Here is a 21843-nt window from a genome sequence, read left to right as displayed (position 1 = left end):
GTTATGAATATTCGATGTGTGATTGAGGTGTGAATTTGTGGAGATTAATTTGGTGTTAATTATGTGTTCATAATTGTTAATATTAATGTTTGAAGTGTTGATTGATTCAAGGTCATTTTAGAATTGAAAATCTGCATTTTCTCAGTTGTATTTGGCTATGACAGTGTTGTTTGTCAAAACTTTATTTTTCAACATTGTTTATGCATTTTTGGACATATGAAAACCCTTTCAAGATGTATGCTAAGTTGAAAGGTTATTTTGTGCATTTGAAATTTAAATGCTATGTGATATTTATTAATTTCGGTTGGTGACCATTTACAATTGTTGTGGAATTTGGGCTTTGTCCTCATATGATACTATTATTGTGGCCCGAGCATATACCCAAGCTATTAGAGTGTTGAGTCGTGCTTGAATTGCAACGACGTTGAAGATGCGACACAAAGATGATTTTTGGATTGGTAATCGGAAGTAGTGAAGCTTGATGCCTCTAGTGGATCCTCAGTACCCAGTTACCCTCAGTTGGATAAATGATCAGCTTAGGGTTTTATTTAAGAATTATATTCATTCCCCTTTCTTATTTCAAGGTTGTTGTCGCAATGGAACTTATGTATCGGAAACAAATTATTTTAGTCGGATGTATATTATAATGTCATTATTTATTACATTTGTCGTTTGTGTTACGACTTGATATTTTTTTATTAAGTTGAATTTGTTTTATTTACAAAAAAAATACATTCGCGCTGTTAAAAATCAAGGTATTACAAAAATAATTTATTTTTATTTTGCAAAGACTAAAACTAACTTCTTGAATTTTACAAGGACTAAGTTTAATGTGATTAATAACTCAACCGTTAAAAAGCTAACAATGTTAAATATTAGACTAAAACGAAAACGTTTTCAATTTGCATAGACTTAAATTAAAAAATGTATTTTGTTAGGACTAAAATCATTTTTTTTTGTATTTTGCAGGGACTAATGACATATTTAAACCAAATAAGAATGATTTGAAGATTAGAAGAAAAAATTAAATAATAAAGATAATTTAGAATATAGTGTTTAAAAGAAAACAAATAGGAAAAACAATTAAAATAATTATGAGGGATGAAATTTTTGAAATAAAAGAATGGAGAATGATATAAAGGAAAAATTAAGATGATGGAAAAATGAAAAAATGGTGACATTATGAAGAGATAATGGAAGAGAGAGAATAGAAGAAGAAATAATGAAAAAAGAACGAGTGATAAAAGAATGAATAAGATGTTGTGTTTTATAGAGAAAATCTGACTCCAATAATTTCCTTTGAACTTTGCTTATCGCAAAGTTTTAAATTTAAAATACACTTTCTCATTCAAACAATTTGCTGATAAAAAAGCTTCTACCTCTCTTGTAAGGGGCCAAGTATCCATAACAATAAGCTGTGTTTGCCTTATCAAGTCCTCTAACAGTCTCCCATAAACTTTTTGTAGTAGCTTCATCAAGCACGACAGCGTAATTCATCAATGGAGATGATGAACTGTCAGATTCAGATAATGTTTTTCTATATACATAAAAATAATAAACAATTTAAATAAATTAAATTTGGTAAAGAAATTGAAAAAACAATTCACCTGAAAATGAATGTGGAGATCAACGAACCGACGCTTCTAAAATGAATGTGGTATTGTAATTTGTATCTAATCCATATTTGAGTTTTTCCGGTTTTATTTTTCTATTTTAACAAAAGATGTAGAAAAATAATTATAATTAATTAGAAAGCTATATATAATAAATATATACAAATAAAACATAGAATAATTATGAATTAAATAAATTTTCACCAAATTAATAGTGTGTTGGGAAGTACTGATGCAACCCACTCGTGTGTAGGCAACCTCCCTTCTCCGAAGCTCTGTTCTCTTTACCAATCCCTAATTTCTTTAGAAATATTTCATCACTAGACAAATAGTGTTGCAATTTTTGAACGATGTCGTTTTGATTAAAGTGTCGTCGGATATTCATCAGTATATTATAGAGACAAACTTTAGCTTTGAAGTGAAAATTCTTTTTTATTTGAGCTTCGGATTTTTTTTCCATACACATGTAGTATGCAATTAAAATATATATATATATATATATTAGACTATATAATATCACAAATTAAATGTAGATATAAAAAGCCTAAATTTTATTTCATCTTACCATAAACAATTTGAAAAGCTCATTTCTATCATCCACACTCGTTGACTTGTAAGTGTGCCAAACCCCCTTGTAGTTCGTATTTAAAGATATTCTCATTCATTTTACGGCAATCTTAGATTGTAAAAATCTAAATATCGTTCATCAAAGTGTTTAGCAACTTGTAGTTCATTGAATCCTCGTATACGTTTGAAATATACGTTTATAATGATTTGCAGCATACCCCCAACAAAAGATTTAACAAACTTTAGGTTCGATTTTCAATTTCTTTATTATTAATTAGTAAATGCAATTTTTAAAGAGATGAACACTCAGATAATTATTTATTCATGATCATGGTCAAAGACACAATTATATACAATGTTTCAAATATATGCAAACATGATATAAGTTTGAATGTTCATTCTATGTGATTATGATAGTTTACAATATTTGCATTTAAATTCATTTTGATGCATGATTGTTAGTTTTAAGTTTTCCTATAACATTGTTAAATTTAATACTATAGTTTCCACTATCAAAATGATTTGAAAAATGACAGATATTTATTTTTGAAGATCCAAACCTTTGTAATTGAATCAAACATGTTTGAAAGTATACGTTTGTAATGAATACAATTGAAAAGCTTGGTGAAGAGTTGTGTTGTTTCACAATTGAAGGTATACAACTGAAAAGTTTGCTGAAAAGTTTATGTTAGATTTAATATGTGGTATTATATCAACACTTGCATGTCTTAAATAAAAATTGTTTCTTCATGCACTAAATTTTTATATGTATAATTGATAATTTCATATTATATGGGTATGATAGCTTGAAAATAATATTTTTTGGTTTATCTTGATATTCAAAATGATTTCAAGATCCAAACCTTTTTAATAATCAAACGTGTTTGAAAGTATACGTTTGGAATGAATACAGTTGAAAAGTTTGGTGAAGAGTTGTGTTGTTTCAAAATGGAAGGTATACAATTGAAAAGTTTGGTGAAAAATTTATGTTAGATTTAATATGTGGTATTAGATCAACATTTGCACGTCTTAAATAAAAATTGTTACTTCATGCAATAAATTTTTATATGTATAATTAATAATTTCATATTATACGAGTATGATAGCTTGAAAGTAATTTTTTTTTGTTTATCTTGATACTAAAAATGGTTTGGATCTATTCTAAAGTTATTGTAAGTTGACCAATGTTCATGGAAGAAAATAATAAAAAAACTTAATGATTTTTATTCATTGTTATTTTCAATTGTAATACTTATTTAAATTTACCATAGAAGATATTTAAATGTGAAACTTGAATTTACCAAATAGAATTTATGATACATGTATTAGTTATGAGAAACTTTTGTAATCATGTTTTGCTTTGTTAGCTTGTGGAAATATATATTTAATGCATTCAAAATATTATATCTTGGACTTGGATATATTAAAAAGAGAATTATAATTTTAAATTGAGATGCTTATTAAATATAGTAAAAGGTAGAATTAAATAAAAGTTTGTTTATGTGATTGAGATGCTTATTAATTGTATGTGATACAATATGAAGAGATTAAATGACAAAAGTGTCATGATTTGGTGATAGTTGGTCAAAACTATCAAGGATATATGAAATGTGTAGCTATGTGGATGAATGCTTATTCAAAGTTTATTAAAGTTGAAAGAAATCTTGCAATTCTTTGACGAAAGAGTTGACAAGGATATGGTGTCTTCAAATATGATGTTGTCAGACCCTAACTATATGATCACAAAATAATATCCATTTCAAAAATTATCATCTCGAATTTATAACACCACAATTATTAATCATATATCCTCATTATCATGACATAAACTCATTTGCCGTTGGTTTCATTCAAATCGAACTTTTGGTGAAGAAGAACAGTGCAAAATAAGGAATTCCATAAATGAAGAAGTGAGATATTTTATAGAGATATTGAGATGGTTAAAAATCCGAGAAAAATATATTTAATTGACTAGTAAAATGAATGAATCAACATACTGAAATTTGAACAAAAACGGAGAAAGTTTTGTGGAGCAGTTATAAATCCCCGGTGCAAAATTTTTTTTTTCTCATTAAGTGCTACTATTGTTGGCTTCTATTTTGTCGTGCAATGCTGTGTCCCACTCCCTTTTTTTTCTCATACCTTACATTCTTCTTGTTTTCAATCAATATTTTTTTTAATTAGGTTTTACTCCTGTATATGTACTTAATCCATAAAATATAATTTACTTTTTTTTTTTACATAAAGCCAACAATGATCAAAACTATTTTTTTAACACTTCTTTTAATACAATTTGATTAATAATACATTACTAATATTTTACAAATGAAATATTTAAAATAATTAATATTTTAAAAATATATTAATAATAACCAAAATCCTCATACTCATAATTATTACCTAAATCATTAAATTATTATTTTTGAAGATACTTACATTGAAATACTATCATCTTTAGAGAGAAATAAAAAGATAAAATAAATAAATATAATATCAATAATTTTCATTAATTACTAAACTACAATAAATATGTATAACATCATCATACCATAACAACTATATAAAAATAAAAGACATCAATATCAATATTACTAATGTCTCAAGATAATTATTTGTAAAATAAATGATTAAATTAAGATATATTTAGAAATAATGAAATATAATTAAGTGCATATTTAACATTACTCAAACACAGAAGAAAATATCACATTAATTACGAATACACTAAAATACTATTATTTTTTAAAAATTATATAAAATAATAATATATAATATTTGTTTTTATATTACTCATGTAGTCCAATATGTATAAAACTAGAAGATCATAGGAAGCACCCATATAACAAAAATTAATAACAAAATTTATCAACATATATTCAAAAATAATTTTAAAACCAAATTAATTATTTAAAATCCTATTTCATTAATAAAATAGTTTAACTTAAATTTTGGGGTGTTATATTGTGGTTTAGACACAACTCCAATTTATACGTATTAGCTCAACAACTATTACGGGACCCACGATATGGTGTTACAGAAGAGTCAAACGTTGGTCCGACTAGACTGACCCAACTATCACAGCGACAAAGACGTAATAGACCTCATCTACCGACTCTCGCTGTTACTTTTGAAAATGAAGCACTGCCATTCATTTTATTTCAACCCAACACAATAACCATTTGAACCAGCAAGACAATCATTTCAATTTGCATCAACTCAACAATATGATCACCTACAATCTCTATATTCAAGCGAACATGATTTTATGAATAATTTATTTGGTGTATACCTAGGTATACCTGAGTCTATTGTTGATTATATTAATAATTTGTACTCATTTGGTGTTCCGTCATTCTCCAACCAAGTAAATCTTAGTTCTTCGATGCATGTCGATCTCCTAAGTGCGCATGTGCATGAGTCATATGCCCTATTGATGAACGAAACACATGTCTTCGTCGAGCACAACGATGTGCGACTGAACACCATATAAGAAATTAATATAATAAAACTATTGTAAAAAATTTTATGTATATTTTATTTTCACTCATTTAAACTTTGTTATTTTTATGGACTCCATTTCATTTAATTTTTTAACTAATTACTTAATAAAAGTAAAATTTAATTAGATATTATAAAAATAATTAACTTTGTATTTAATTATGTAATTAAAATAACAATTATCTCATTAAAATTAAATAAAAAAAAATACTTATTTTTTTTATGTTATTGTAACTCATTGTATTAAACAATTGAGTAAATTAAATTCATCATGACTGATTTGATTTGACTTGACTATCTTTTGCTTACTTGAAGTATTATTTTGATTATTTTATTGAGTTGCAAATTTAAAAAAAAAATAACAAAAAAGAAAAAAGAAATTATAGATGATACTTAATTTCCTTTCAAAATGGAATCAACCAATTTGCTACCTAGTTATGCATAGAAATAATTGTAATTAACTAAAGGTATGATCACTGAACTCTTGTTAGTGTTAATTTTAAATTAATGTGTTATGATTTAGCGTGTTTAGTTGACTAGGTTCCCATAATATCTTCAAACACATGAATGATTAGACCCGCCATAAACAGAAATTAGGCCAAAAAGTTAGATGAGCAACTCGTCAACGCAGCTTTTATCACTATCATGGTTATGGTTTAATATGTTTATCTATCAGTATCATGGTTATGGTTTAGTATGTTTATCTTGTTTGGATTTTATTTATAATATTGTTTGGCTCGTACATGAGGTTAAACTCAACCCATGTGGATTTTACCTTTGTTTATAAAAAAAAGTAAAATTCTCTCAAGAATTTTTTTTTAAGAAAAGTAATTTCTTTATCGGAAAAGTTACAAAAAAATTCAGAGTGTAATTTCTATATCAAAAAACTTTTGAGTGTAGCTTCTTTATCAAAAAACTTGGAAATTTTTTTTTGAAATATATGTTGTGTACCGAAAAACGTTTTTAAGTTTTTCGATAAAAATGAAATAAAATTGTTAGATAATGTTATTATGTTTTAGTAGTAAGGATATTTTAGACATTTCTATTCTCTTGTATATATACTAATTGTAACTCTATTAACTTAAGTTTGGTTCATTTGTTTATGAAACCCTAGCCAAGGGTTCCTTCTCTTCTCCCTTTCTCTTCTATGTTTATGTTACATTATCATTGTTAACATGGTATCAAAGAGATTTGGTTGATTTTGGGATCTATTGTAAAGTGGTCCACAACTTAGTGGGGCTCGAGGGGTATTGATTTGCGGCCGGTATCGATTTGCTTCCTATGTGTCTGGTGCGATTATGCTCTTCTGTCTCCAGTGCGATTCTGCTATTTTGTTTCTGGCGTCGTTCTGCTCTTATGTCTTCGACTCGATTTTGTTTGGTTCTTTGTTGACTCTGCGATTGATGGGTCCTAGTTTATTTTGTCTCAGTGATTGTGTTTGTCGTATTTTCCTGACATTATTTGTTATGGTTGGTGCTAAGGATCATTATCTTCAAACTGTTAGTGTCTACCTCAATGGACAAAATTATTCTTATTGAGTTATGTGATGAAAAAATATTTTGATTGAAAAATATATGTGGGGTTATGTTGATTGAACTTCTATTAAGCCTACAGATAAAAAGGATGAAGCTAAATATGCAAAAGATCTGGAAACATGGAATGTTAGTAATTCAAAAATTATTACTTGGATTAATAATTCTGTTGAGTTGTCTATAGGAGTGCAACTAGCAAAGTATGATGCTGCAAAAGAGGTTTGGGATCACTTGAAATGTTTGTATGTTCAGCCTAACTTTGCCAAACATTATCAGTTGGAAAGTGATATTAGGACCTTTAAGCAGAACAATATGACCATTCAGGAATTCTACTTGGCAATGACTAATTTGTGGGATCAATTGGCCCTTATGGAATCAACTGAGTTGAAAGTTGTCAAACGTACATTGATTAGATAAAGGAGCAACATCTAGTTTGCTTTCTGATTGCTCTTCGTGATGATTTCGAGGGCCTTCGTGGGGGTATTTTGCATCGTTCCCCTCTTCCTAATGTTGAATCAGTAGTTAGTGAATTGCTGGTAGAAGAAATCAGACTTAAAATGCATTCTTGTGTGTTAGATGAGGGAATTCTCTCAACTCCTCCATCTATTTTTGCTACTCTTGTTCAAAAAGAAAAATCTCAAGAAAGGGTTGGGCTTGGTAATGATGAATGTGCATTTTGCAAAGAAAAAGTTCATTGGAAAGCACATTGTTCGAAATTGGGGAGAGCACACAAGAAGAATTTTAAGTGGCCATGTCCAATGTTGTTGCTTTTGCTTCTCCTACCATTGGCTCTAGTTCTTGTTATGTATACTCATCTGAGACTGTTTCCCAAATATATGATATTGCATAACAGCTTCAAAAACTTCTTGCCACTCAATCACATGTCATGTCTGCACCTCTTTTAAATGTTTGAACTCTCTAGTATGTTAGATATATCTCTTTCCATATGGATTCTTGATTCTGAAGCATCTCACCATATGACATATGATGATAAATCTTTTGTGTCTATAAATCTTGCCTCGTCTGTGTCGATTATGACTGCTGATGGTACTCATATGCAATTAACAGGCATTGATTCTGTCTCCACATCTAACTTGTCTCTTTCTAATGTTTATAATATTTCTAATCTCACTTTGAGTTTGGCTTCTGTTAGTCAAATATGTGATTTCGGTTATTCAGTTATATTTTCTTCAACTTCTTGTTGTGTGCAGGATCCATATTCTAGGATAGACAAGGGGGACTTCTTGTTTTGGATGACTTGCGAGTCATAAATATTGCAGCCTCAACAACTACTGTTGACTAATTATCTATTTTTCGCTTGAATTCTTCGTCTTCTAGTTTTTATTTATGACATTCTCTCATTGGACGTGTTTTTGCTTCTAGATTAAAATATTTAGCTTCTACTAGAGCTTTAAGAATTTTACAAACCAGTGATATTTCAGATTGTTGTGGTTGTAAACTTGCTAAATTTCAAGTTTTACCGTTTAGTAAAAGGGTTTCAGTTTCATATGTGCCTTTTGATTTAGTTCACTATGATGTTTGGGGTCCATCACCGGTTCTCACCAAAGGTGTATCTAAATATTATGTTTCATTTTTTTGATGATTACACTTATTATTGTTGAGTTTATCTTATGAAAAATCAAACTGAATTGTTTAACATTTATCATATGTTTCGTGCAATGGTCAAGACTTAACATAATGTTGTTATAAAGTATTTTCGATGTGGTTTAGGTGGTGAGTATACCTCTAATAAATACTCTGAATTACTTGCTTATGATGGTGCCCTCCACCAGTCATCTTGTACTGATACTTCTCGTTCTTTTTTGTTGTTTGCTTCGGTTCCCAGTGAGTTTTGGAGGGAAGCAATTATTACTGATGTTCATACTACTAATAAAACTCCATTGTCTGTCATAGCAAGTTTGTCTCCCTTTGAAAAATTGTATGCTTATATCTCTGATTACTATTCTATGAAAATCTTTGGTTTTACTTGTTTTTTTCTTCGTCCACAAGTAAAGTGCAATAAGTTGTCTTCTCGGTCTGCCATGTGTGTTTTTCTTGGTTATGGGATGGTCAAAAGGGTTATAGTTGTTATGATCCTCATGCAAGAAAACTATGTTTCTCGTAATGTTTTTCTTGAGCACATCATTTTTTACTCTGTTTCCTCTAATTCTATTATTAAGATTCAGAACTAACCCATATTGATGAGTTTGGTTCTAATGATAATGCTTCTAGTGATTGTAATATTGAGAATTACAGGACAAATACTACTACTCCACATGATGATATCCCCCATGCCCCCCCCCCCGGTTGTCCAACCACCTCATGCGATTGCGGATCCTCCGTCTTCGCCTCCTCGTTACCCCTCTCGTCACCACAATTCTACTCAGGTACTTGATTTTGTCTATTCCACTTATTCAGTTTCATTTGTTTCTTTCTTAACCTCTATTCATAGTTTTTCTAAAGGCTATTCTTGATCCTTTTTGACAACAAGCTATGGCAGAAGAACTCTCTGCATTGCACAAAACAAATACTTGGGAATTAATATCCCTCCTCCTAGAAAGCATGCTATTAGGTCTCGTTGGGTATACTAGATCAAAACTAAGTCTAATGGATCGGTTGAGTGCTATAAAGCACGTCCTGTTGCTAAGGGATCTCAACAATATGATATGGATTATGAAGAAACTTTTGCTCTTGTAGCCAAGATGACCACTATTCGTACTCTTATTGCAGTTGCATCTATTCGTCAATGACATATTTCTCAAATGGATGTCAAAAATACGTTTTTAAATGGAGAGCTTCATGAAGAAGTCAATATGGTCCCTCCACAAGAAGTTTCTCATAATCAAGGGGAATTGTGTAAGTTAAAAAAGGCTTTTTACGGTATTAAACAAGCTCCTCGAGCTTGGTTTGAGTAATTTAAATGGCTTTGTGCAGTTAGCTAAGCAGTTTGAGATGAAGGACTTGGGAACTCTTCGTTATTTCTTAGGGATTGAAGTTCCCTACTCTCCTAAAGGCTACCTTCTTTCTCAATCCAAGTACATTGCCAACATTCTTGAACAAGATCGTATTTATGATAATAGAGCATCAAATACTCCTCTTGATTGAATGTGAAATATGCTCCATCGGATGGTGTTCCTTTACCAGATCCCACTTTGTACCGTACTTTGGTTAACAACTTGGTGTATCTGTCGATTACCAGACCTGATATTGCTTATGTTGTTCAAATTTTCAGTCAGTTTGTTGTCTCTCTGACTATAGTACATTGAGCAGTTGTTCTTAGCATTCTTCATTATCTACGAGGAATTCAATTTTAGATCCTTCTCTTTTCATCATCGTCTTTATTGAAGTTACATGTTTATTCTGATGCTGATTTGGCTGATTAACCACATATCGTAAGTCCACCACATGATTATGTATCTTTCTTGGAGACTCTCTTATTTCTTGGAAGAGTAAGAAACAAGACATTATCCCTCGCTCTTATACATAAGCTGAGTATTGTGCTATGACATCCACTATTGCTGAAATAATTTGGTTGCGTTGGCTTCTATCTAATATGGGCATCTCTCTTTTTGAGCCAACTCCAACGCACTACGAAAACAAGAGTGCTATTCAAATTGCTCATAACTGGGTCTTTCATGAACGCACCAAACACGTTAAGATCGATTGTCATCTTATTCGTCATCATCTTCAACATGGAACCATTACTCAACCATTTGTCTCTTCTTCCTTACAGATTATTGCTTTATTCACAAAGATGTATTCTATTAAACGTTTTTGTTTTTTAGTTGACAAACTATCGATACTCCATGTTAATGCATTGTGAGTTTGAGGGGAGATGTTAGATAATGTTATTATATATTAGTAGTAATGGTATTTTAGATATTTGTATTCTCTTGTATATATACTCATTGTAACTCTATTAACTTAAGTTTGGTTCATTTGTTTATGAAACCCTAGCCAAGAATTCACTCTCTTATCCCTTTCTCTTTTTCCTCTTCTATGTTTATGTTAGATTATAACTGTTGACAAAAATCACTCACTTTTTACCAGAAATGTCAAATGATAGAATGGTAAAAAATTACAAATTTTAAGATTTATAGGAGGACAAAAAATTATTTCCTTTCATTTATGGGACTAAAAGTTAAATGTGGGGGTATAGGGTAAAACCATTTTTATATGTACTAGTCTAATTATGCAACTCCAAATATTCATTTGAACTATTGGAGTTTTTAAAAATATATTACCTTATATCTTATATTTACAGTCTTACCCTTACATTTTAATGAAAACCATATGTTACCTTTATTTTTAAAAACTAAAATCTACAAATTTGTTTAAAACAAAAATAAAACAAATTTGATTGCCGGCCATTTTTTTAAAAGTTAATATTAAAAAAAAAAACTTTTTAAAAGTATAACTAAGTATCTCATAACACATTGTATTATGAAAAATTAAAGTTTAAATTTTATAGAAAAACATAAAGTTTAAATTTTTTAGAATGCCCAAAAATTTTCAGAAAATTAAAACTTTAAATATTTCAAAATACATATAAATTAAGTTCCATAAAATACACTATTATTTTTTTAAAAAGTTCATGATAAAAAATTTATCACAAATTTGTCAGTACATGTACAAAAATTTTTATGTAACAAAACACTTTTTTTGTGCGTACTGAAAATCTTATTTTAAGTTTTCTTATATATAAGTATATAAGTGTATATAGAAAACTAAAAATTTAAGTTTTCTTATATATATAAGTGTATATAGAAAACTAAAAATTTAAGTTTTCTGTGACAAAAATGTGCTGACATTTCAATAGCATCACATATTAAATTTGGCACGCGCATAGGATTTTGGTTATGATACTTGACATTTCTCATTTTGGCATGCTTTCATGTATATTTTTCTTTCTTTCTAAATGTTAGGACGATATCCTTGATTCTCATTGCGAGTATGTGTCTCAAATCATCTAACTAAAGTTGATTAAGTTTTAGTGGTTGTTATAACTACTTTTGACCAAGTTAGTTATGATAGGTGGTTATAGTTAGTTTGTTTTGTATACAATAAATAAAATTGTAATATTGTGCAGCTGTGAGTAGCTTGTTGTAGCAGTAAGAGCTGAAAACTAAGAGAGGCATATGCAATTCACGATTCATAGAATTCAGAGAAGAAAGATTAAGAGAGAAAAGAAAGATTGAGTGAAAAAGCTAGCATTGTTAGTTCTTAAACCGTGATAGATACTAGGAGATCATTCTCGAGAAGGTCTTAATCTTGTAAAGTTCAATCATTAATAGTGGATTAATCTTGCTTGCTTGCCCGTGACGTATGTCTCATCAATTGAACCGAACATGTAAATATGGGTGTCATTCTTCCCCTATCCTTCTTTAATTTTTCGTTTAATAATGATTTAGAAAACTGATTTACAAAACTGCAGAAAGGAGAACCAATAATGTTCTCTATTTTTCTGGTTTTCAGTTTTGTCAAGAACGTTCTTTGTTTTCGTTTTTTCTCTACAATTGTCTGTCTTTTGTTTTGTTGGTTAATTCTTATTGCAGATCCCAATATTGTTTTAACAATTGACGCCGTCTGTGGGAAAAAGGGAGCAACAATGGTTGGAACCACAAAGAATGATAATCATGTTGAAATTCTGAATGTGACCAGAGGAAGAATAGAAAGGAAATGATCAAATAGAAATAAACATAAGTCCAATTCAAGATCAAAATCTGTATTAGGATGTTCTTGAAGAGCAAAGGCTATGAATGAATTATTCTGATATTGAATCAAGATGGAGAATTGTGAAAATATGCCTCAAATAGATTATTTTCAATAAAGCATAAGGTTGATACAATAGCAGCAAGATCAATGAATGAATTATTCTGATATTGAGTCAAGGTAAAGAATTGTGAATATGTGCCTTAAATCATCTAACTAAAGTTGGTTAAGCTTTAGTGGTTGTTATAACTACCTTTGACCAAGTTAGTTATGATAGGTGGTTATAGTTAGCTTGCTTTTGTATACTATAAATAAAACTGTAATATTGTGCAACTGTGATTGAGTTGTTGTAGCAGTAAGAGCTAGAAACTAAGAGGGACATATGCAATTCATGATTCATAGAAATTCAGAGAAGAAAGATTAAGAGAGAAAAGAAAGATTGAGTGAAAATGCTAGTATTGTTGGTTCATAAACAGTGATAGATACTAGGAGATCAATCTTGAGAAGGTTTTAATTTTGTAAAGTTCAATCATTAATAGTGGATTAATCTTGCTTGTTTTCCCGTGATATAGGTCTCATCAATTGAGACCGAACACGTAAATCTGAGTGTTATTTTTCCCTTATCCTTCTTTAATTTTTCGTTTAATATTGATTGAGAAAACTGATTTACAAAACTGCAGAAAGGAGAACCAAGAACTTCCGTTTTGCTGGTTCTCTGTTTTTTCCGGTTTTCAGTTCTATCAAGAACGTTCTCCGTTTTCGTTTTTTCTCTGCAGTTATTTGTCTTTTATTTTGTTGGTTAATTCTTGTTAGAGATCCCAATATTGTTTTAACACTCACTTGTACCAACTACCAACTATCTTTAAGTTCCTACTTAGGATTAGTAGATAGAATCATAAGTTCTAGATTTGAAAAATATAAGAATTGCAATTCATACATTATAAAAATTTAAGTTTTACTGTTTTAGAAAAGCTCAAATAAGAAATGATAGTAATCATATCTGTTCCTTGTTGTGAACTCCACAGGTTTCTGTTGAAAATCTTTTAACGAAACAAACAGAACAGGAAGTTGAGGTTCGTGGTCCTCCTGTTTCGAAAGCATTTGATAATGAAGGAAATCCAACAAAGGTTTCATTGTGCTTAGATTTTTCTTATGACATCCTGAATTGTGCTTCAAGAATGCTCTGCCTTAATTTAGTTTTCTTATGTCAGGCTGCTGGGGGTTTTTCCCGCAGATACTCTATTCCATTGGATTTGGTATATCGAAAAGTCGATGGTTAATATCCAGAGCCAAGCCACATGTTTAGTGGATTTGGATGTTTTTATTTTTGTCCTACTAATCATTTTTGGCTTTTTCTATTGTTGGTTTTCATTTTACACTCTACTGGCGACTAGAGAAGAGTTAAGTGTTACATACTTCAAAAAAAAAAAAAAAAAGTGTTACACATATAGCAAATAACTAAGGTATAATCATGAACTGTCACTTCCAATGCTTTCTATAAAGTGCACTTGTTGCTATTAGAACATGCTTGAGCTTTCAACTTGATTTTCAAGAGCTCTAATTCAATTTGTGTAACTCATCAATTTTTCTGTTAATATGCTGCTATACCATAAGCCAACTCAATATAATATGTGATTTCTTGTTATATTGCAGTGAAAACAGAATATGAATATGTGAAATCTAGGCATTTTATGTTTGTAATTATGTTTTTATTTCTGTGCTTCTTGCACCTCTTTTAGAACAAAAATGCGATTGCTGCTGATTTTTTCTACTCTCGTTAGGTTTTATCTGAAGATTTGCCTGCTACTATTGCTAAAATTTCATTTCCAAAGACAGTGCGTTGACATTCAAAGGTATGCTAGCTTTTTAAGTGTGTTTCTTACGCAAATTAACTCTATCTTCAGAGATGTCGCAGAACAACAAAAGACATATAGCATGTTATGAACTAACTCTCGCAAAAGTTGTTAGGTGAAAACACGGATGGTTTTTGTAATGTGCTCCATTAAGCAACAAAAGTATGTATTTCTGAAATTTATTAATTTTTATTTAGAAGAATGAGAGCAACAAGGATTTGAACACATTTTCATATGTTTAATATATAGGTCAGGCCTATCCGTTGGATTTTGGCCTTGCATGGAGATGTTGTTGTGGTCCCATTTATATTATATACTTTCTGTTGGTGCGCTCACCTCCCAATTGGAATCCACTAAATTTTATTAATATTATTAGTATTAATATTGTTATTATTGAAATAAAAAGAAAAGCAAAAAAAAAAAGTTTTGATGGGCTTGACCCATGTGAAGGAAATAAAAGCGATTTAAAAATCTTAAGAAAACAAAAAAGAAAGAATGACATCGAGAGAGAGAAAAAAAAATAAGGGTTTGATTTCGGTGGTGGTAACAGTAGCAAACTTGTTCCGTTTGATCTACAAATTTAGTATGTTATTCACTGAGTTTATTATTTTAATATTGTGCATTTAAATGGAGGAGGAAAATAAAAGTCCCGATTAAACTCAACTCTCCTAATTACACATTTTGGAAGACTCTCATGGAAGACATGTTATACAGTAAAGATTTGTATGGTTCTATTAAAGAAAGGTAGTGGCGTTGATCAGTGGTTGGATCTGAGTGTATATTCACATGTTGAAACTGAAATAGATGCTAACCAGATTTTATAATAAATCAATTGACAACCGCAAAAATTAAATTAGATGATGAATTGCAAGGATTGTTACTATTGAGTTCCTTGTCGGATAATTGGGAAGTCCTTGTTGTGACGTTGACTAATTCAGCTCCAAGTGGAAAGTTGAAAATGTCAACAGTTAAAGAGATAATATTGAATGAAAAAACTCGAAGAAAGGAACGTAGTTTGGTTGATTCTTCTTCAAAGTCAAAAGCACTAGTTACAGAGTCACGGGGGAGAAGTCATTCTAGAAACTTCTATAGATGCGACAACTCTGAAAATTGTAGCAAGTCAAGAAGCAAGTCGAGAACTAGAATAAGATAAAAGGGATAGGGATTAAAAGGGATAGGGATTAAAAGGGATAGGGATTAAAAGAGATAGGGAATAGGATAAAACAGTAATAAAAATTAACTTACAGCCCTTAAAAGGCTCCTACCTCCTAACTACTCTAATAACTAATCTATTTCCCTTTATTCTACATCCTAACAGTATATTGGTTTTGCTGTGAACCCGTGGGATTGGAAAAAGGATGCTATGTGTTGTCCTTTGTTTGGGGTGGATTTCCTTGGAACAGTTGTGATTGGAGAAGTTTCTCAAAGGATTTTATAAGTGGAATGCTAATTCCTCTGTTCTTTGTTATTTAAAGGATTCATTATTCTTTCTCTTCTTGAGAACATGTGATTGTCTTTGCACAAAGTGCATTCCATTCCTATCACGTGTTATTGCAAGACTGTTCCATTTTAGCTATTATTTTCAGTATTTAGCTTCTTGTAAAATTGGATTACTTGTCATGTCAGTAAAAAAAAATTAAATGTCAGTTAATTGGTCGAAATTGCATTAGTTTCACTATTTCCTTCATCTTGTTATTTTACTTCAGGAATAATATCTGAGCCCAGCAGCCAAGACAGTGGATTTGTAACTGTTGAAAATGTCTAAAGTTCTGATATACTTGACTATTAGGCACTTACTACTGACTTGTACGTCCGTAATCATAAGCCACTGCTTTAAAATACATTGTTTTGCGTGTGACTAATTTATGCTTTACTTAAGTCTTTGAATTAGGAGCCAAGGTACACTTCTATGTGCAAAGATGTGGGGCTTCCATCGATTGTTGGAGAAGACCCCGTATTGATGGTGGTTTCAGAGAAGCAAAGTGTAAAACAGAATGCTGAGTCTGAATTGAATAACGAACCCACTGGAGTCGGTTGGAATGAGGAGGATATTGATGCTCCGGCAAGTGAGTTTGCAAACACATCTATACCTTTGTATATTTTGGATTCATGAGTTTGGGAACAAACCTCATACTTGTATATATTTTGGGTTCATGTTTATACACGAAACTTTGTTTTCATTTAGATATTGATCCTAGGATATAGATCTCAATTTTTTGTTTAGAAATCGTTCAATGGATGTCTCAAATCAAACAGAATGTTGTTAATGGGATATTATTAGAAACTTGTTGTCTAGCCTTAATTTATGTTTTATTCCCTATGACACCTTAAGAACATATATTCACCCTGCCTTTTTACCAACCTGACTTTCATCTTTGATAAATGAAACTAGTTTCCATTAAGATTGGGGAGAAATACAGACTGGTTTCCTTTGCAAGTTCTTGAATCTACTGCAATCTCCCTTAAGTACATTATATTTTTTTTGAATGAAGAATTGTCATTTCGTTATACCATGATTCTTTATACAGCTTAGTGTGGGCGTGCGGCCAGTAATTTACACCGAATACAAATGTAAATCTTATAATATCCTTGATATTATGTTGAAATATCTTAGTTTATCTCTTAGAATCAGTTTCTAGTCTTAGAGTCTCGTTATTTCGGTAGGATTAGTTTCCATATTACTTAGTTATTATTATTATTATGATTTGAATCTTGATACTTAGTTATTTCTATTTATCTCTCCTCTTTTTATCTAAAACCGATAACTTCAACATACACCTTTAATATATTCACATGTAAAAGTATATTCTCACATTGTATGTTCATCAGTTCTTGCACTATTGTTGGGATCCTTTCTTTTAGCAAGAAATAATTCCTAGATAACAAATGAAGGGATTCTTATTCGTATATTAGGATTGAAAAAGAAGATACAAAGGATTTTCAATGAATAAGATAACCTTGCACTCGAGGCTACCCCAAGGGAGCACTCTCCCCTCACTAGAACATTGTCTAGTTTACAACTTTCATAAAATAAATTCCTAGCTACTTAACTAACTTCTAAAAAAAAGAAGAAGATGTAAACAACAACAACAAAAATATTTTGTATTATTGAGATAGTTATCGCTAATTATCTCTGATTTTTCCCAACAAAGTGGTATCTAAAGTTTGGTTGATTTGATTTGTGCATTTAAATGGAGGACGAAAATAAAGGTCCGAATATGATTAAACTCAACTCTTCTAATTACACACTTTAGAAGACTCTCATGGAAGACATGTTATACAGTAAAGATTTGTATGATCCTATTGAGGGTAACACTGCTAAACCTGCAGATAAATTTGACGCTGATTGGAAGAAGATAAATAGAAAGGTAGTGGCGTTGATCAGTCAGAGGTTGGATCTGAGTATATATCCACATGTTGAAACTGAAATAGATGCTAACAAGATGGAAAAATTAAAAGAGTTGTATGAACAAAAGAATGTGCAAAATAAAGCATTCTTGATTCGGAAGCTGGTGAATATGAAATACAAAGATGGAGATTCAATGGCAGAGCATATGAGTATTTTTCAAAATACAGTGAGTCAATTGACAAATGTAGAAATTAAATTAGATGATGAGTTGCAAGCGTTGTTATTGTTGAGTTCCTTGCTTGATAATTGGGAAGTCCTTGTTGTGACGTTGACCAATTCAGCTCCAAGTGGAAAGTTGAAAATGTCAACAATTAAAGAGAACATGTGGAATGAAGAAGCTCGAAGAAAGGAACGTGGTTTGATTGGTTCTTCCTCAAATTCATAAGGACTAGTTACAGAGTCACGGGGGAGAAGTCAATCTAGAAACTTCCATAGACGCGACAACTCTGAAAATCGTAGCAAGTCAAGAAGCAAGTCGGGGACTAAAAAAGAAGTGATATGTTATCATTGTGGCAAAGCAGGTCACATAAAAAGAAATTGCAGATTCGTTAAGAGAGATCAATCAAGGGAAATAGATGAAGACAAAGAGATGAAAAATGATAAAGATACAACAACAGTTGCATTTGTTAGTAATGTCTACATTGTTTGTGATGATAATTCCATAAACCTTGCATGTCAAGATTCAACTTGGATTGTTGATTCAGGTGCCTCATATCATGTTACTCCTAGACGTGACTTCTTCTCATCTTACAGTGCTGGTAATTTGACATGGTAAAAATGGGAAATGAAGGAGTAAGTAAAATTATCGGTATGGGAGATGTTTCGGTTGAAACTGGGATTGGTTGCAAGCTTCAATTGAAGAATGTTAGACATGTTCCTTATATTCGTCTCAATTTGATTTCAGTGAAAGCCTTGGATATTGATGGTTGTAAAACTTACTTTGTTAGTGGTGGTATATGTAAAATCACCAGAGGATCCCTAGTGGTTGCAAAGGAATAAAGTTTCACTTCTCTTTATAGGATGCCTACGAAGCTATGCAAGGAAGAAGTTAATGCAATTGAAGATGCATATTCTAGTTTATGGCATATGCGCCTCGGTCACTTGAGTGAGAAAGGACTCAACATACTTGCGAAGAAAATTTTTCTTCCTGGGAAAGGTACGTGTCTAAAAACTTGGACTCATTGTTTTGCTGGAAAACAACATAGAGATTATTTTCATAATACTGGTCCTCATATGAGGCAAAATATTCTTGATTTAGTTCATATTGATGTTTGTATGATGGATAGTAAATCTCTTGGTGATGCATCATATTTTGTTACTTTTATTGACGACCACTCTAGAAAAAGTGTGGGTCTTTCCTTTGAAATCTAAATACCAGGTATTTGGAGTCTTCAAGCATTTTCATGCAAGGGTTGAAAGAGAAAAGGGAAGAAAATAGAAATGTATTCGATCAGATAACGGTGGTAAATACAAAGGTCCATTTGAAGAGTATCGTAGAGAACATGGCATCAGGTTTGAGAAAACAGTTCCAAAGACACCTCAGTATAATGAAGTTGCAAAGAGAATGAATCATACGATTAATGACCGATTCATATGTATGCTCTCTCATGCAAAATTATCAAAATCCTTTTGGGGTGAAGCAATGAAAACTGCAGTGGATTTGATCAATCTTCCTCCTTCTATTCCACTTGATTGTGATGTTTCAAATAGAGTGTGGACAGGGAAAGATGTCTTTTACAATCATTTGAGAGTTTTTGGCTGCAGATGTTTTGCTCACGTTCCAAAAAATTAGAGGTCCAAGTTTGATAGTAAATCCAAACAGTGTATATTCGTCGATTATGGTGATGAAGAATTTGGTTATAGATTGTGGGATTCTGTTGACAAGAAAATTATCAAAAGCCGAGATGTGATATTTCTTGAAGACCAGACTATTAAAGATTTTGATAAAGCTGAAAAATAGAAACCAAATTCCAAAAGTTACATTGATGTTGCGCCTAAGCTCTCTACAGAAACTCTTGATAATGGGGGAGATATACAGGTAGATGATGAGAATGTAAATGATGATCATGTACCTCACCATGATGAGCAGATCCCAGTTGAGCCATCAGTCGAGTTTGAGTTGAGAAGATCTACTAGAGAACGTCAACCTTCACAAAGATATACTCCACAAGAGTATGTGATGATCGCTGATAGTGGAGAGCCAGAGTACTATCAAGAAGCTATTACAAATGTTGATAAAGAAAAGTGGTTGAAGGTCACGCAATAATAGATGAATTCCTTGCATGAGAATCACACATTTGATTTGGTAAAGTTGCCTAATGGCAGAAAAGCACTCAAGAACAAATGGGAATACAAGATAAAGGCAGAAAAGAATAGTTCTCAACCAAGATACAAAGCAAGATTGGTTGTGACAGGTTTTAATCAGAGAACCTAGAAGTTGTGAAGATGTCCTATATTCGAGTTGTGCTTGGGTTAGCAACTAGCTTGAACCTAGAAGTTGAACAACTTGATGTGAAAACTACATTCCTTCATGGTGATTTGGAGGAAGAGATCTATATGGAGCAACTAGAGGGTTCCAAAGTCAAAGCTAAAGAGCAACTTGTGTGTAAATTGAAGAAAAGTGTAAACTACAAGTTTTTGATGATGACAAAGATCAACCATTATGGTCAAAGCAACAACCTCAAAAACAAGTTCAAAAATCTTCATTAATAAAGCTTCAAATCCAAATATTAAATGCTAAAATGTAAAGGTATATGATACAAACCAATACTTCAATTACATGAGAACAAGTCATATTTACATATGCATATAAAGTATTTTCAAAAGTCAAAATAGCATTAACAAAGTCTTAAAACTAATATTTTTGACAAAATACATAAGTGTATTCGAATACATCATCCTTTATTTGAATACAGCATCCTGTATTCGAATACAAAGCAAGTCAGAAGCAAAAGTCTCAAAGTTGTATTCGACTACGACTATGTGTAGTCGAATACACATCAAGTCAGTGGGCAAAATCCTTATATATGTATTCGACTACAGCCTTCTGTAGTCGAATACAAAGTATGTCGGTGGCAAATTTTCACTAATTTGTATTCGACTACACACATGTGTATTCGAATACAAGGTGTAATTTTTGAACGTTACAAAGAGGTGTATTCCGAATACACACATCTTGTATTCGAATACACACATCTTGTATTCGAATAAAAACAGCTTAATCTAAGATAGTGGTGTGCTATCTTAGAAGTATTGTTATAAGTTTGTAGCAAGAATCCCAGGGTGGGAGTTGTACATTTTCTGACATGTATTCGAATACAAGGTGTAATTTTTGAACGTTACAAAGAGGTGTATTCCGAATACACACATCTTGTATTCGAATACACACATCTTGTATTCGAATAAAAACAGCTTAATCTAAGATAGTGGTGTGCTATCTTAGAAGTATTGTTATAAGTTTGTAGCAAGAATCCCAGGGTGGGAGTTGTACATTTTCTGACAATTAGTGGATCAATCTCTTGTGGTGTGCAAGAGAACTGGACGTACCCTTGGTTATAAGGGGAACCAGGATAAATCTATTGTGTTCATTTATTTACTGCACCTTACTATTAGTAGACATTATATTAACTCAGAAATTTCAACTACCATGTCACTAAAAA

The 21843-nt window shown here is 31.2% G+C and overlaps 1 long non-coding RNA gene across 1 annotated transcript; it reads right to left on the bottom strand.

Annotated features, from left to right (window-relative positions):
- Positions 1 to 1241: 1241 nt before the first annotated feature.
- On the bottom strand, positions 1242 to 1952 carry LOC105852880 (uncharacterized). Its single transcript, XR_001144763.3, has 3 exons — positions 1818 to 1952; positions 1608 to 1708; positions 1242 to 1469 (listed from the first exon to the last, which is right to left on the bottom strand). It is a non-coding gene; the product is annotated as an uncharacterized lncRNA (long non-coding RNA).
- Between the last annotated feature and the right edge of the window lie 19891 nt (positions 1953 to 21843).

Source organism: Cicer arietinum, chromosome 5 (assembly GCF_000331145.2).
Source record: "Cicer arietinum cultivar CDC Frontier isolate Library 1 chromosome 5, Cicar.CDCFrontier_v2.0, whole genome shotgun sequence".
Classification (NCBI taxonomy): domain Eukaryota; kingdom Viridiplantae; phylum Streptophyta; class Magnoliopsida; order Fabales; family Fabaceae; genus Cicer; species Cicer arietinum.
This window is presented reverse-complemented; position numbering and strand designations above follow the sequence as displayed.